General features: G+C 33.6%; 4 non-coding genes across 4 annotated transcripts; all 4 read left to right on the plus strand.

The window, feature by feature from the left end:
• The first annotated feature begins 898 nt into the window (after positions 1 to 898).
• On the plus strand, positions 899 to 972 carry TRNAN-GUU. The gene has a single exon. It is a non-coding gene; the product is annotated as a tRNA-Asn (tRNA).
• A 1,257-nt stretch (positions 973 to 2,229) lies between these two features.
• Positions 2,230 to 2,303, plus strand: TRNAN-GUU. The gene has a single exon. It is a non-coding gene; the product is annotated as a tRNA-Asn (tRNA).
• A 4,854-nt stretch (positions 2,304 to 7,157) lies between these two features.
• Positions 7,158 to 7,231, plus strand: TRNAN-GUU. The gene has a single exon. It is a non-coding gene; the product is annotated as a tRNA-Asn (tRNA).
• A 3,990-nt stretch (positions 7,232 to 11,221) lies between these two features.
• On the plus strand, positions 11,222 to 11,294 carry TRNAN-GUU. Its single transcript has one exon. It is a non-coding gene; the product is annotated as a tRNA-Asn (tRNA).
• The last annotated feature ends 2,519 nt before the right edge of the window (positions 11,295 to 13,813 follow it).

Here is a 13,813-nt window from a genome sequence, read left to right on the forward strand (position 1 = left end):
TTGGTTAGAGCGTTTGGTTGTTACCACATGGTCAGAGGCTCAGCCCTCCTTCTAGCATTGTTTAACTTGAATGTCCATTTCCCATTTACTTTCAAAATATTACCAATTTATAATGGCCTATTAGCTCAGTTGGTTAGAGCGTGTGGTTGTTAGCCACAAGGTCGGAGGTTTAAGCTCACTTTTAGTGTTTGTTTTTTATTTGAATTGTTCATTTCCCATTAACTTTCAAAATATTACCAATTTATACGTTATAATGAAAATTTTCAACAGCCTATTCACTGAGTTGGTAAAGTGTCAAACTAACAATACTGGTTAGAGCTTAAAAGTCCAATTAGCTGGAATAACTGTTGGTTAAAGCGTGTAGCTATTAACCACAAGGTCAAGGTTCAAGCCCTCTTTCTAGCGTTGTTTTAATTTGAATTGTCCATTTCCCATTAACTTTCAAAATATTACAAATTTATATAGTTATATAATGAAAATTTTCAACGGCCTATTAGCTTAGTTGGTAAAAGTGTCAAACTAATAATATTTGTTGGACCTTAAAAGTCCAACTAGCTGGAATAGCTCTTTGGTTAGACCGTGTGGCTATTAAACCACTAGGTCGGAGGTTTAAGCCCTTCTTCTAGTGTTGTTTTAGCTCGGATTGACCATTTCTCATTTACTTTCAAAATAATACCAATTTATACAGTTATATAAAAAACAATTCAATAGACTATTAGCTCTTTTGGTAAAATTTTCAAACTGATAATACTGGTTGAAGCTCAAGGTCCAATTAGTTGGAATAGCTCTGTTGAGAGCGTGTGCCTGTTAACCCCAAGGTCAGAGGTTCAAGCCCTCCTACTAGCTATTGGTAGAATTTCAAACTGATAATGTTGGTTGGAGATTAAAGGTTCAACTAGCTGGAATAGCTCAGTTGGTTAGAGCGTGTGGTTGTTAACCACAAGTTCAGAGGTTCAAGCCCTCCTTCTAGCGTTGTTTTAGCTCAGATTGACCATTTCCCATTTAATTTCAAAATAATTCCATTTTATTCAGTTATATTAAGAAAATTTTCAATTGCCTATTAGCTCAATTGGTAAAAGTGTCAAACTGACAGTACTTGTTGGAGATTGAAGGTTCATCTAGTAGGAATAACTCCAATTGGTTAGAGCATTTGGCTTTTAACCGCGAGGTCCGAGGTTCAAAGCCCTACTTTAGCGATGTTTTAACTTTGATTATCCATTTCCCATTTACTTTCAAACAATACCAATTTATACAGTTATATAAGAAAATTTTCAAAGGCCTATTATCACATTTGTTAAAAGTGTCAAACTGACAATACTGGTTTGAGCTTAAAGGTCCAACTAACTGGAATAGCTCAGTTGGTTAGAGCATGTGGCATTAACCACAAGGTCAGAGGTTCAAGCCCTTCTTCTAGTGTTCTTTTAATTTGAATTGTCCATTTCCCATTTACTTTCAAAATATTACCAATTTATACAATTATATAAAGAAAATTTTCAATGGCCTAATAGCTTTGTTGGTAAAATTGTCAAACTGATAATACTGGTTGGAGCTTAAAGGTCCAATTAGTTATAATAGCTCAGTTGATTAGACCGTGTGGCTGTTAACCACATGTTTGAAGGTTCAAGCCCTCCTTCTAGAATTGTTTTAGCTCGGATTGTTCCTTTCTCATTTACTTTCAAAATATTGCCAACTTATATAATTATATAAAAAAATTATAATAGACTATTAACTCCGTTGGTAAAATTTTCAAACTGATGATAATAGTTGGAGCTTAAAGGTCCAACTAGCTGGAATAGCTCAGATGGTTAGAGCGTGTGGCATTAACCATAAGGTCAGAGGTTCAAGCCCTTCTTCTAGTGTTGTTTTAATTTGAATTGTCCATTTCCCATTTACTTTCAAAATATTACCAATTTATACAATTATATAAATAAAATTTTCAATGGCCTAATAGCTCTGTTGGTAAAATTGTCAAACTGATAATACTGGTTGGAGCTTAAAGGTCCAACTTGTTAGAATAGCTTAGTTGATTAGACTGTGTGGCTGTTAACCACATGTTCGAAGGTTCAAGCCCTCCTTCTAGCATTGTTTTAGCTCGGATTGTTCATTTCTCATTTACTTTCAAAATATTGCCAATTTATATAATTATATAAAAAAATTATAATAGACTATTAACTCTGTTGGTAAAATTTTCAAACTGATAATAATGGTTGGAGCTTAAAGGTCCAACTAGCTGGAATAGCTCAGATGGTTAGAGCGTGTGGCTGTTAACCACAAGGTCTGAGGTTCAAGCCCTCCTTCTAGCGTTGGTTTAGCTCGGATTGACCATTTCCCATTTACTTTCAAAATAATTCCAATTTATACAGTTATATAAAGAAAAGTTTCAATTGCCTTTTAGCTCAATTGGTAAAAGTGTCAAACTGACAATACTGGTTGGAGCTTGATATTCCAACTAGTAGGAATAGGTCCAATTTGTTAGAGCTTTTGGCTTTTAACCGTAAGGTTCAAGGTTCAAATCCCTCCTTCTAGCGATGTTTTAACTCTGATTGTGCATTTCCCATTTACTTTCAAAATAATACCAATTTATACAGTTATATAAAGAAAATTTTAAAAGGCCTATTAGCACATTTGTTAAAAGCGTTAAACTGACAATACTGGTTGGATCTTAAAGGTCCAACTAGCTAAAATAGCTTAGTTGGTTAGAGCATCTGACATTAATCACAAGGTCAGAGGTTTAAGCCATTCTTTTAGTGTTATTTTAATTTGAATTGTCCATTTCCCATTTACTTTCAAAATATTACCATTTATAAAATTTTATAAAGCAAATTTTGAATGACCTATTAGTTCTGTTGGTAAAATTGTCAAACTAATAATACTGGTTGGAGCCTAAAGGTCCAACTAGTTAGAATAGCTTAGTTGGTTAGAACTTGTGGCTATTAACCACAAGGTCGAGGTTCAAGCTATTCTTATAGTGTTTAGCTCAGATTGACCATTCTCTTTTACTTTCAAAATAATATCAATTTATATAATTATATAAAAAATTCAATGGCTATTAGCCTTTTGGTAAAATTTTCAAACTGATAATACTGGTTGAGTTTAAAGGTCAAAGAAGCTGGAATAGCTCAGTTGGTTAGAGCCTATGGTTGTTAACCACTAGGTTGGAGGTTCAAGCCCTCCTTTTAGCGTTGTTTTATTTTGAATTGTTTGTTTCCCATTTGCTTTCAAAATATTACCAATTTATACAATTGTATAATGAAAATTTTCAATGGCCTATTAGCTCTTAACCCCAAGGTCGGAAGTTCAAGACCTCTTGCTAGTGTTGTTTTAGCTCGGATTGTCCATTTCCCATTTTCTTTCAAATATTACCAATTTATACAATTATAAATAAATTTTCAATTGTATTAGCTCAATTGGTAAACGTCAAACTGACAATACTGGTTGGAGCTTGAAGGTCCAACTAGTTGGAATAGCTCAGTTAGTTAGAGCGTTTGGTTGTTAACCACATGGTTGGAGGCTCAAGCCCTCCTTCTAGTGTTGTTTTAACTTGGATTTCCATTTCCCATTTACTTTCAAAATATTACCAATTTATACAATTATGCAAAGAAACATTTCAATGGCCTATTATCTCTATTGGTAAAATTGTCAAACTGATAATACTGGTTGGAGCTTAAAGGTCAAAGAAGCTGGAATAACTTAGTTGGTTAGAGCGTCTGGCTGTTAACCACAAGGTCGGGAGGTTCAAGCCCTCCTTCTAGTGTTGTTTTAATATGAATTTTCCGTTTCCCATTTACTTTCAAAATATTGCTAATTTAAACTGTTATATAATGAAAATTTTTAATGGCCTATTAGCTCAGTTGGTTAGAGCGTGTGGTTGTTAGCCACAAGGTCGGAGGTTTAAGCCCTCCTTTTAGTGTTGTTTTAATTTGAATTATTCATTTCCCATAAACTTTCAAAATATTACCAATTTATACAGTTATATAATGAAAATTTTCAACGGCCTATTCACTAAGTTGGTAAAAGTGTCAAAATAACAATACTGGTTAGAGCTTAAAAGTCCAATTAGCTGGAATAACTCTGCTGGTTAGAGCGTGTAGCTATTAACCACAAGGTTAGAGATTCAAGCCCTCCTTCTAGCGTTGTTTTAATTTGAATTGTCCATTTCCCATTAACTTTCAAAATATTACCAATTTATACAGTTATCTAATGAAAATTTTTAATGGCCTATTAGCTCAGTTGGTAAAAGTGTCAAACTAACAATATTTGTTGGACCTTAAAGGTCCAACTAGCTGGAATAGCTCATTTGGTTAGACCGTGTAGTTGTTAACCACTAGGTCGGAGGTTTTAGCCTTTCTTCTAGCGTTGTTTTAGCTCGGATTGACCATTTCTCATTTACTTTCAAAATAATACCAATTTATACAGTTATATAAAAAAATTCAATAGACTATTAGCTCTTTTGGTAAAATTTTTAAACTGATAATACTGGTTGAAGCTCAAAGGTCCAATTAGTTGGAATAGCTCTGTTGAATAGAGCGTGTGCCTGTTAACCACAAGGTCAGAGGTTCAAGCCCTCCTTCTAGCGTTGTTTTAACTTGGATTGTCCATTTCCCATTTACTTTAAAAATATTACCAATTTATACAATTATATAAAGATAATTTTCAATGGCCTACCAGCTATTGGTAAAATTTCAAACTGATAATGTTGGTTGGAGCTTAAAGGTTCAACTAGATGGAATAGCTCAGTTGGTTAGAGCGTGTGGCTGTTAACCACAAGTCATAGGTTCAAGCCCTCCTTCTAGCGTTATTTTAGCTCGGATTGTCCATTTCTTATTTACTTTCAAAATAATACCAATTTATACAATTATATAAAAAAAATTCAATATTCTATTAGCTCTGTTAGTAAAATTTTCCAACCAGTAATACTGGTTGGAGCTTAAAGATCAAATTAGCTGGAATAGCTTATAGATGGTTAGAGCGTGTGGCTGTTAACCACAAGTTCGGAGGTTTAAGCACTCCTTATAGCGTTGTTTTAGCTTGAATTGACCATTTCCCATTTAATTTCAAAATAATTCCACTTTATTCAGTTATATTAAGAAAATTTTCAATTGCCTATTAGCTCAATGGTAAAAGTGTCAAACTGACATACCGTTGGAACATGAAGGTCATCTAGTAGGAATAACTCCAATTGGTTAGAGCATTTGGCTTTTAACCGCAAGGTCCGAGGTTCAAAGCCCTACTTTAGCGATGTTTTAACTTTGATTATCCATTTCCCATTTACTTTCAAAACAATACCAATTTATACAGTTATATTAAGAAAATTTTCAAAGGCCTATTAGCACATTTGTTAAAAGTGTCAAACTGACAATAGTGGTTTGAGCTTAAAGGTCCAACTAACTGGAATAGCTCAGTTGGTTAGAGCATGTGGCTTTAACCACAAGGTCAGAGGTTCAATCCTTCTTCTAGTGTTGTTTTAATTTGAATTGTCCATTTCCCATTTACTTTCAAAATATTACCAATTTATACAATTATATAAAGAAAATTTTCAATGGCCTAATAGCTTTGTTGGTAAAATTGTCAAACTGATAATATTGGTTGGAGCTTAAAGGTCTAACTAGTTAGAATAGCTCAGTTGATTAGACCGTGTGGCTGTTAACCACATGTTCGAAGGTTCAAGCCCTCCTTCTAGAATTTTTTTTCTCGGTTTGTTCATTTCTCATTTACTTTCAAAATATTACCAATTATATAATTATATAAAAAATATAATAGACTATTAACTCTGTTGGTAAAATTTTCAAACTGATAATAATAGTTGGAGCTTAAAGGTCCAACTAGCTGGAATAGCTCAGATGGTTAGAGCGTGTGGCATTAACCATAAGGTCAGAGGTTCAAGCCCTTCTTCTAGTGTTGTTTTAATTTGAATTGTGCATTTCCATTTACTTTCAAAATATTACCAATTTATACAATTATATAATAAAATTTTCAATGGCCTAATAGCTCTGTTGGTAAAATTGTCAAACTGATAATACTGGTTGGAGCTTAAAGGTCCAACTTGTTAGAATAGCTCAGTTGATTAGACCGTGTGGCTATTAACCACATGTTCGAAGGTTCAAAGCCCTCCTTCTAGCATTGTTTTAGCTCGGATTATTCATTTCTCATTTACTTTCAAAATATTACCAATTTATATAATTATATAAAAAAATTATAATAGACTATTAACTCTGTTGGTAAAATTTTCAAACTGATAATAATGGTTGGAGCTTAAAGGTCCAACTAGCTGGAATAGCTCAGATGGTTAGAGCGTGTGGCTGTTAACCACAAGGTCTGAGGTTCAAGCCCTCCTTCTAGTGTTGGTTTAGCTCGGATTGACCATTTCCCATTTACTTTCAAAATAATTCCAATTTATACAGTTATATAAAGAAAAGTTTCAATTGCCTTTTAGCTCAATTGGTAAAAGTGTCAAACTGACAATACTGGTTGGAGCTTGATGTTCCAACTAGTAGGAATAGGTCCAATTTGTTAGAGCATTTAGCTTTTAACCGTAAGGTTCGAGGTTCAAATCCCTCCTTCTAGCGATGTTTTAACTCTGATTGTGCATTTCCCATTTACTTTCAAAATAATACCAATTTATACAGTTATAGAAAGAAAATTTTAAAAGGCCTATTAGCACATTTGTTAAAAGCGTTAAACTGACAATACTGGTTGGAGCTTAAAGGTCCAACTAGCTAAAATAGCTTAGTTGGTTAGAGCGTCTGACATTAACCACAAGGTCAGATGTTTAAGCCATTCTTTTAGTGTTATTTTAATTTGAATTGTCCATTTCCCATTTACTTTCAAAAATATTACCATTTATAAAATTTTATAAAGCAAATTTTGAATGGCCTATTAGTTCTGTTGGTAAAATTGTCAAACTGATAATACTGGTTGGAGCCTAAAGGTCCAACTAGTTAGAATAGCTTAGTTTGTTAGAACTTGTGGCTATTAACCACAAGGTCGGAGGTTCAAGCCCTTCTTATAGTGTTATTTTAGCTCAGATTGACCATTTCTCTTTTACATTCAAAATAATATCAATTTATATAATTATATAAAAAAAGTCAATGGGCTATTAGCTCTTTTGGTAAAATTTTCAAACTGATAATACTGGTTGAAGTTTAAAGGTCAAAGAAGCTGGAATAGCTCAGTTGGTTAGAGCCTGTGGCTGTTAACCACAAGGTTGGAGGTTCAAGCCCTCCTTTTAGCGTTGTTTTATTTTGAATTGTTTGTTTCCCATTTGCTTTCAAAATATTACCAATTTATACAATTGTATAATGAAAATTTTCAATGGCCTATTAGCTCTTAACCCCAAGGTCGGAAGTTCAAGACCTCTTGCTAGTGTTGTTTTAGCTCGGATTGTCCATTTCCCATTTTCTTTCAAAATATTACCAATTTATACAATTATATAAATAAAATTTTCAATTGTATATTAGCTCAGTTGGTAAAAGTGTCAAACTGACAATACTGGTTGGAGCTTGAAGGTCCAACTAGTTGGAATAGCTCAGTTGGTTAGAGCGTTTGGTTGTTAACCACATGGTCGGAGGCTCAAGCCCTCCTTCTAGTGTTGTTTTAACTTGGATTTCCATTTCCCATTTACTTTCAAAATATTACCAATTTATACAATTATGTAAAGAAACATTTCAATGGCCTATTATCTCTATTGGTAAAATTGTCAAACTGATAATACTGGTTGGAGCTTAAAGGTCAAAGTAGCTGGAATAACTTAGTTGGTTAGAGCGTCTGGCTATTAACCACAAGGTCGGGAGGTTCAAGCCCTCCTTCTAGTGTTGTTTTAATTTGAATTGTCCATTTCCCATTTACTTTCAAAATATTGCTAATTTAAACTATTATATAATGAAAATTTTTAATGGCCTATTAGCTAAGTTGGTTAGAGCGTGTGGTTGTTAGCCACAAGGTCGGAGGTTTAAGCCCTCCTTTTAGTGTTGTTTTAATTTGAATTATTCATTTCCCATAAACTTTCAAAATATTACCAATTTATACGGTTATATAATGAAAATTTTCAACGGCCTATTCACTGAGTTGGTAAAAGTGTCAAAATAACAATACTGGTTAGAGCTTAAAAGTCCAATTAGCTGGAATAACTCTGCTGGTTAGAGCGTGTAGCTATTAACCACAAGGTTAGAGGTTCAAGCCCTCCTTCTAGCGTTATTTTAATTTGAATTGTCCATTTCCCATTAACTTTCAAAATATTACCAATTTATACAGTTATCTAATGAAAATTTTTAATGGCCTATTAGCTCAGTTCGTAAAAGTGTCAAACTACTAATATTTGTTGGACCTTAAAGGTCCAACTAGCTGGAATAGCTCATTTGGTTAGACCGTGTAGTTGTTAACCACTAGGTCGGAGGTTTTAGCCTTTCTTCTAGCGTTGTTTTAGCTCGGATTGACCATTTCTCATTTACTTTCAAAATAATACCAATTTATACAGTTATATAAAAAAATTCAATAGACTATTAGCTCTTTTGGTAAAATTTTTAAACTGATAATACTGGTTGAAGCTCAAAGGTCCAATTAGTTGGAATAGCTCTGTTGAATAGAGCGTGTGCCTGTTAACCACAAGGTCAGAGGTTCAAGCCCTCCTTCTAGCGTTGTTTTAACTTGGATTGTCCATTTCCCATTTACTTTAAAAATATTACCAATTTATACAATTATATAAAGATAATTTTCAATGGCCTACCAGCTATTGGTAAAATTTCAAACTGATAATGTTGGTTGGAGCTTAAAGGTTCAACTAGATGGAATAGCTCAGTTGGTTAGAGCGTGTGGCTGTTAACCACAAGTCATAGGTTCAAGCCCTCCTTCTAGCGTTATTTTAGCTCGGATTGTCCATTTCTTATTTACTTTCAAAATAATACCAATTTATACAATTATATAAAAAAAATTCAATATTCTATTAGCTCTGTTAGTAAAATTTTCCAACCAGTAATACTGGTTGGAGCTTAAAGATCAAATTAGCTGGAATAGCTTATAGATGGTTAGAGCGTGTGGCTGTTAACCACAAGTTCGGAGGTTTAAGCACTCCTTATAGCGTTGTTTTAGCTTGAATTGACCATTTCCCATTTAATTTCAAAATAATTCCACTTTATTCAGTTATATTAAGAAAATTTTCAATTGCCTATTAGCTCAATTGGTAAAAGTGTCAAACTGACAATACCGGTTGGAACATGAAGGTCCATCTAGTAGGAATAACTCCAATTGGTTAGAGCATTTGGCTTTTAACCGCAAGGTCCGAGGTTCAAAGCCCTACTTTAGCGATGTTTTAACTTTGATTATCCATTTCCCATTTACTTTCAAAACAATACCAATTTATACAGTTATATTAAGAAAATTTTCAAAGGCCTATTAGCACATTTGTTAAAAGTGTCAAACTGACAATAGTGGTTTGAGCTTAAAGGTCCAACTAACTGGAATAGCTCAGTTGGTTAGAGCATGTGGCTTTAACCACAAGGTCAGAGGTTCAATCCCTTCTTCTAGTGTTGTTTTAATTTGAATTGTCCATTTCCCATTTACTTTCAAAATATTACCAATTTATACAATTATATAAAGAAAATTTTCAATGGCCTAATAGCTTTGTTGGTAAAATTGTCAAACTGATAATATTGGTTGGAGCTTAAAGGTCTACTAGTTAGAATAGCTCAGTTGATTAGACCGTGTGGCTGTTAACCACATGTTCGAAGGTTCAAGCCCTCCTTCTAGAATTTTTTTTCTCGGTTTGTTCATTTCTCATTTACTTTCAAAATATTACCAATTTATATAATTATATAAAAAAAATATAATAGACTATTAACTCTGTTGGTAAAATTTTCAAACTGATAATAATAGTTGGAGCTTAAAGGTCCAACTAGCTGGAATAGCTCAGATGGTTAGAGCGTGTGGCATTAACCATAAGGTCAGAGGTTCAAGCCCTTCTTCTAGTGTTGTTTTAATTTGAATTGTGCATTTCCCATTTACTTTCAAAATATTACCAATTTATACAATTATATAAATAAAATTTTCAATGGCCTAATAGCTCTGTTGGTAAAATTGTCAAACTGATAATACTGGTTGGAGCTTAAAGGTCCAACTTGTTAGAATAGCTCAGTTGATTAGACCGTGTGGCTATTAACCACATGTTCGAAGGTTCAAGCCCTCCTTCTAGCATTGTTTTAGCTCGGATTGTTCATTTCTCATTTACTTTCAAAATATTACCAATTTATATAATTATATAAAAAAATTATAATAGACTATTAACTCTGTTGGTAAAATTTTCAAACTGATAATAATGGTTGGAGCTTAAAGGTCCAACTAGCTGGAATAGCTCAGATGGTTAGAGCGTGTGGCTGTTAACCACAAGGTCTGAGGTTCAAGCCCTCCTTCTAGTGTTGGTTTAGCTCGGATTGACCATTTCCCATTTACTTTCAAAATAATTCCAATTTATACAGTTATATAAAGAAAAGTTTCAATTGCCTTTTAGCTCAATTGGTAAAAGTGTCAAACTGACAATACTGGTTGGAGCTTGATGTTCCAACTAGTAGGAATAGGTCCAATTTGTTAGAGCATTTAGCTTTTAACCGTAAGGTTCGAGGTTCAAATCCCTCCTTCTAGCGATGTTTTAACTCTGATTGTGCATTTCCCATTTACTTTCAAAATAATACCAATTTATACAGTTATAGAAAGAAAATTTTAAAAGGCCTATTAGCACATTTGTTAAAAGCGTTAAACTGACAATACTGGTTGGAGCTTAAAGGTCCAACTAGCTAAAATAGCTTAGTTGGTTAGAGCGTCTGACATTAACCACAAGGTCAGATGTTTAAGCCATTCTTTTAGTGTTATTTTAATTTGAATTGTCCATTTCCCATTTACTTTCAAAATATTACCATTTATAAAATTTTATAAAGCAAATTTTGAATGGCCTATTAGTTCTGTTGGTAAAATTGTCAAACTGATAATACTGGTTGGAGCCTAAAGGTCCAACTAGTTAGAATAGCTTAGTTTGTTAGAACTTGTGGCTATTAACCACAAGGTCGGAGGTTCAAGCCCTTCTTATAGTGTTATTTTAGCTCAGATTGACCATTTCTCTTTTACATTCAAAATAATATCAATTTATATAATTATATAAAAAAAGTCAATGGGCTATTAGCTCTTTTGGTAAAATTTTCAAACTGATAATACTGGTTGAAGTTTAAAGGTCAAAGAAGCTGGAATAGCTCAGTTGGTTAGAGCTGTGGCTGTTAACCACAAGGTTGGAGGTTCAAGCCCTCCTTTTAGCGTTGTTTTATTTTGAATTGTTTGTTTCCCATTTGCTTTCAAAATATTACCAATTTATACAATTGTATAATGAAAATTTTCAATGGCCTATTAGCTCTTAACCCCAAGGTCGGAAGTTCAAGACCTCTTGCTAGTGTTGTTTTAGCTCGGATTGTCCATTTCCCATTTTCTTTCAAAATATTACCAATTTATACAATTATATAAATAAAATTTTCAATTGTATATTAGCTCAGTTGGTAAAAGTGTCAAACTGACAATACTGGTTGGAGCTTGAAGGTCCAACTAGTTGGAATAGCTCAGTTGGTTAGAGCGTTTGGTTGTTAACCACATGGTCGGAGGCTCAAGCCCTCCTTCTAGTGTTGTTTTAACTTGGATTTCCATTTCCCATTTACTTTCAAAATATTACCAATTTATACAATTATGTAAAGAAACATTTCAATGGCCTATTATCTCTATTGGTAAAATTGTCAAACTGATAATACTGGTTGGAGCTTAAAGGTCAAAGTAGCTGGAATAACTTAGTTGGTTAGAGCGTCTGGCTGTTAACCACAAGGTCGGGAGGTTCAAGCCCTCCTTCTAGTGTTGTTTTAATTTGAATTGTCCATTTCCCATTTACTTTCAAAATATTGCTAATTTAAACTGTTATATAATGAAAATTTTTAATGGCCTATTAGCTAAGTTGGTTAGAGCGTGTGGTTGTTAGCCACAAGGTCGGAGGTTTAAGCCCTCCTTTTAGTGTTGTTTTAATTTGAATTATTCATTTTCCATAAACTTTCAAAATATTACCAATTTATACGGTTATATAATGAAAATTTTCAACGGCCTATTCACTGAGTTGGTAAAAGTGTCAAAATAACAATAATGGTTAGAGCTTAAAAGTCCAATTAACTGGAATAACTCTGCTGGTTAGAGCGTGTAGCTATTAACCACAAGGTTAGAGGTTCAAGCCCTCCTTCTAGCGTTATTTTAATTTGAATTGTCCATTTCCCATTAAATTTCAAAATATTACCAATTTATACAGTTATCTAATGAAAATTTTCAACGGCCTATTAGCTCAGTTCGTAAAAGTGTCAAACTACTAATATTTGTTGGACCTTAAAGATCCAACTAGCTGGAATAGCTCATTTGGTTAGACCGTGTGGTTGTTAACCACTAGGTCAGAGGTTTTAGCCCTTCTTCTAGCGTTGTTTTAGCTCGGATTGACCATTTCTCATTTACTTTCAAAATAATACCAATTTATACAGTTATATAAAAAAAAATTCAATAGAATATTAGCTCTTTTGGTAAAATTTTCAAACTGATAATACTGGTTGAAGCTCAAAGGTCCAATTAGTTGGAATAGCTCTGTTGGATAGAGCGTGTGCCTGTTAACCACAAGGTCAGAGGTTCAAGCCCTCCTTCTAGCGTGGTTTTAACTTGGATTGTCCATTTCCCATTTACTTTAAAAATATTACCAATTTATACAATTATATAAAGAAAATTTTCAATGGCCTACTAGCTATTGGTAAAATTTCAAACTGATAATGTTGGTTGGAGCTTAAAGGTTCAACTAGCTGGAATAGCTCAGTTGGTTAGAGCGTGTGGCTGTTAACCACAAGTTCAGATGTACAAGCCCTCCTTCTAGCGTTGTTTTAGCTCGGATTGTCCATTTCTTATTTACTTTCAAAATAATACCAATTTATACAATTATATAAAAAAAATTCAATATTCTACTAGCTCTGTTGGTAATATTTTCCAACTGATAATACTGGTTGGAGCTTAAAGATCAAATTAGCTGGAATAGCTTATAGCGTGTGGCTGTTAACCACAAGGTCGGAGGTTTAAGCACTCCTTATAGCGTTGTTTTAGCTCGGATTGACCATTTCCCATTTAATTTCAAAATAATTCCACTTTATTCAGTTATATTAAAAAAAATTCAATTGCCTATTAGCTCAATTGGTAAAAGTGTCAAACTGACAATACTGGTTGGAGCTTGAAGGTCCATCTAGTAGAATAACTCCAATTGGTTAGAGCATTTGGCTTTTAACCGCAAGGTCCGAGGTTCAAAACCCTGCTTTAGCGATGTTTTAACTTTGATTATCCATTTCCCATTTACTTTCACAACAATACCAATTTATACAGTTATATAAAGAAAAGTTTCAAACGCCTATTAGCACATTTGTTAAAAGTGTCAAACTGACAATACTGGTTTGAGCTAAAAGGTCCAACTAACTGGAATAGCCCAGTTGGTTAGAGCGTGTGGCATTAACCAAAAGGTCAGAGGTTTAAGCCCTTCTTCTAGTGTTGTTTTAATTTGAATTGTCCATTTCCCATTTAATTTCAAAATATTACCAATTTATACAATTATATAAAGAAAATTTTCAATGGCCTAATAGCTCTGTTGGTAAAATTGTCAAACTGATAATACTAGTTGGAGCTTAAAGGTCCAACTAGTTAGAATTGCTCAGTTGATTAGACCGTGTGGCTGTTAACCACAAGTTTGGAGGTACAAGCCCTCCTTCTAGCATTGTTTTAGCTCGGA

Source organism: Hibiscus syriacus, unplaced genomic scaffold (assembly GCF_006381635.1).
Source record: "Hibiscus syriacus cultivar Baekdansim isolate YM2019G1 unplaced genomic scaffold, ASM638163v2 tig00110987_pilon, whole genome shotgun sequence".
Classification (NCBI taxonomy): domain Eukaryota; kingdom Viridiplantae; phylum Streptophyta; class Magnoliopsida; order Malvales; family Malvaceae; genus Hibiscus; species Hibiscus syriacus.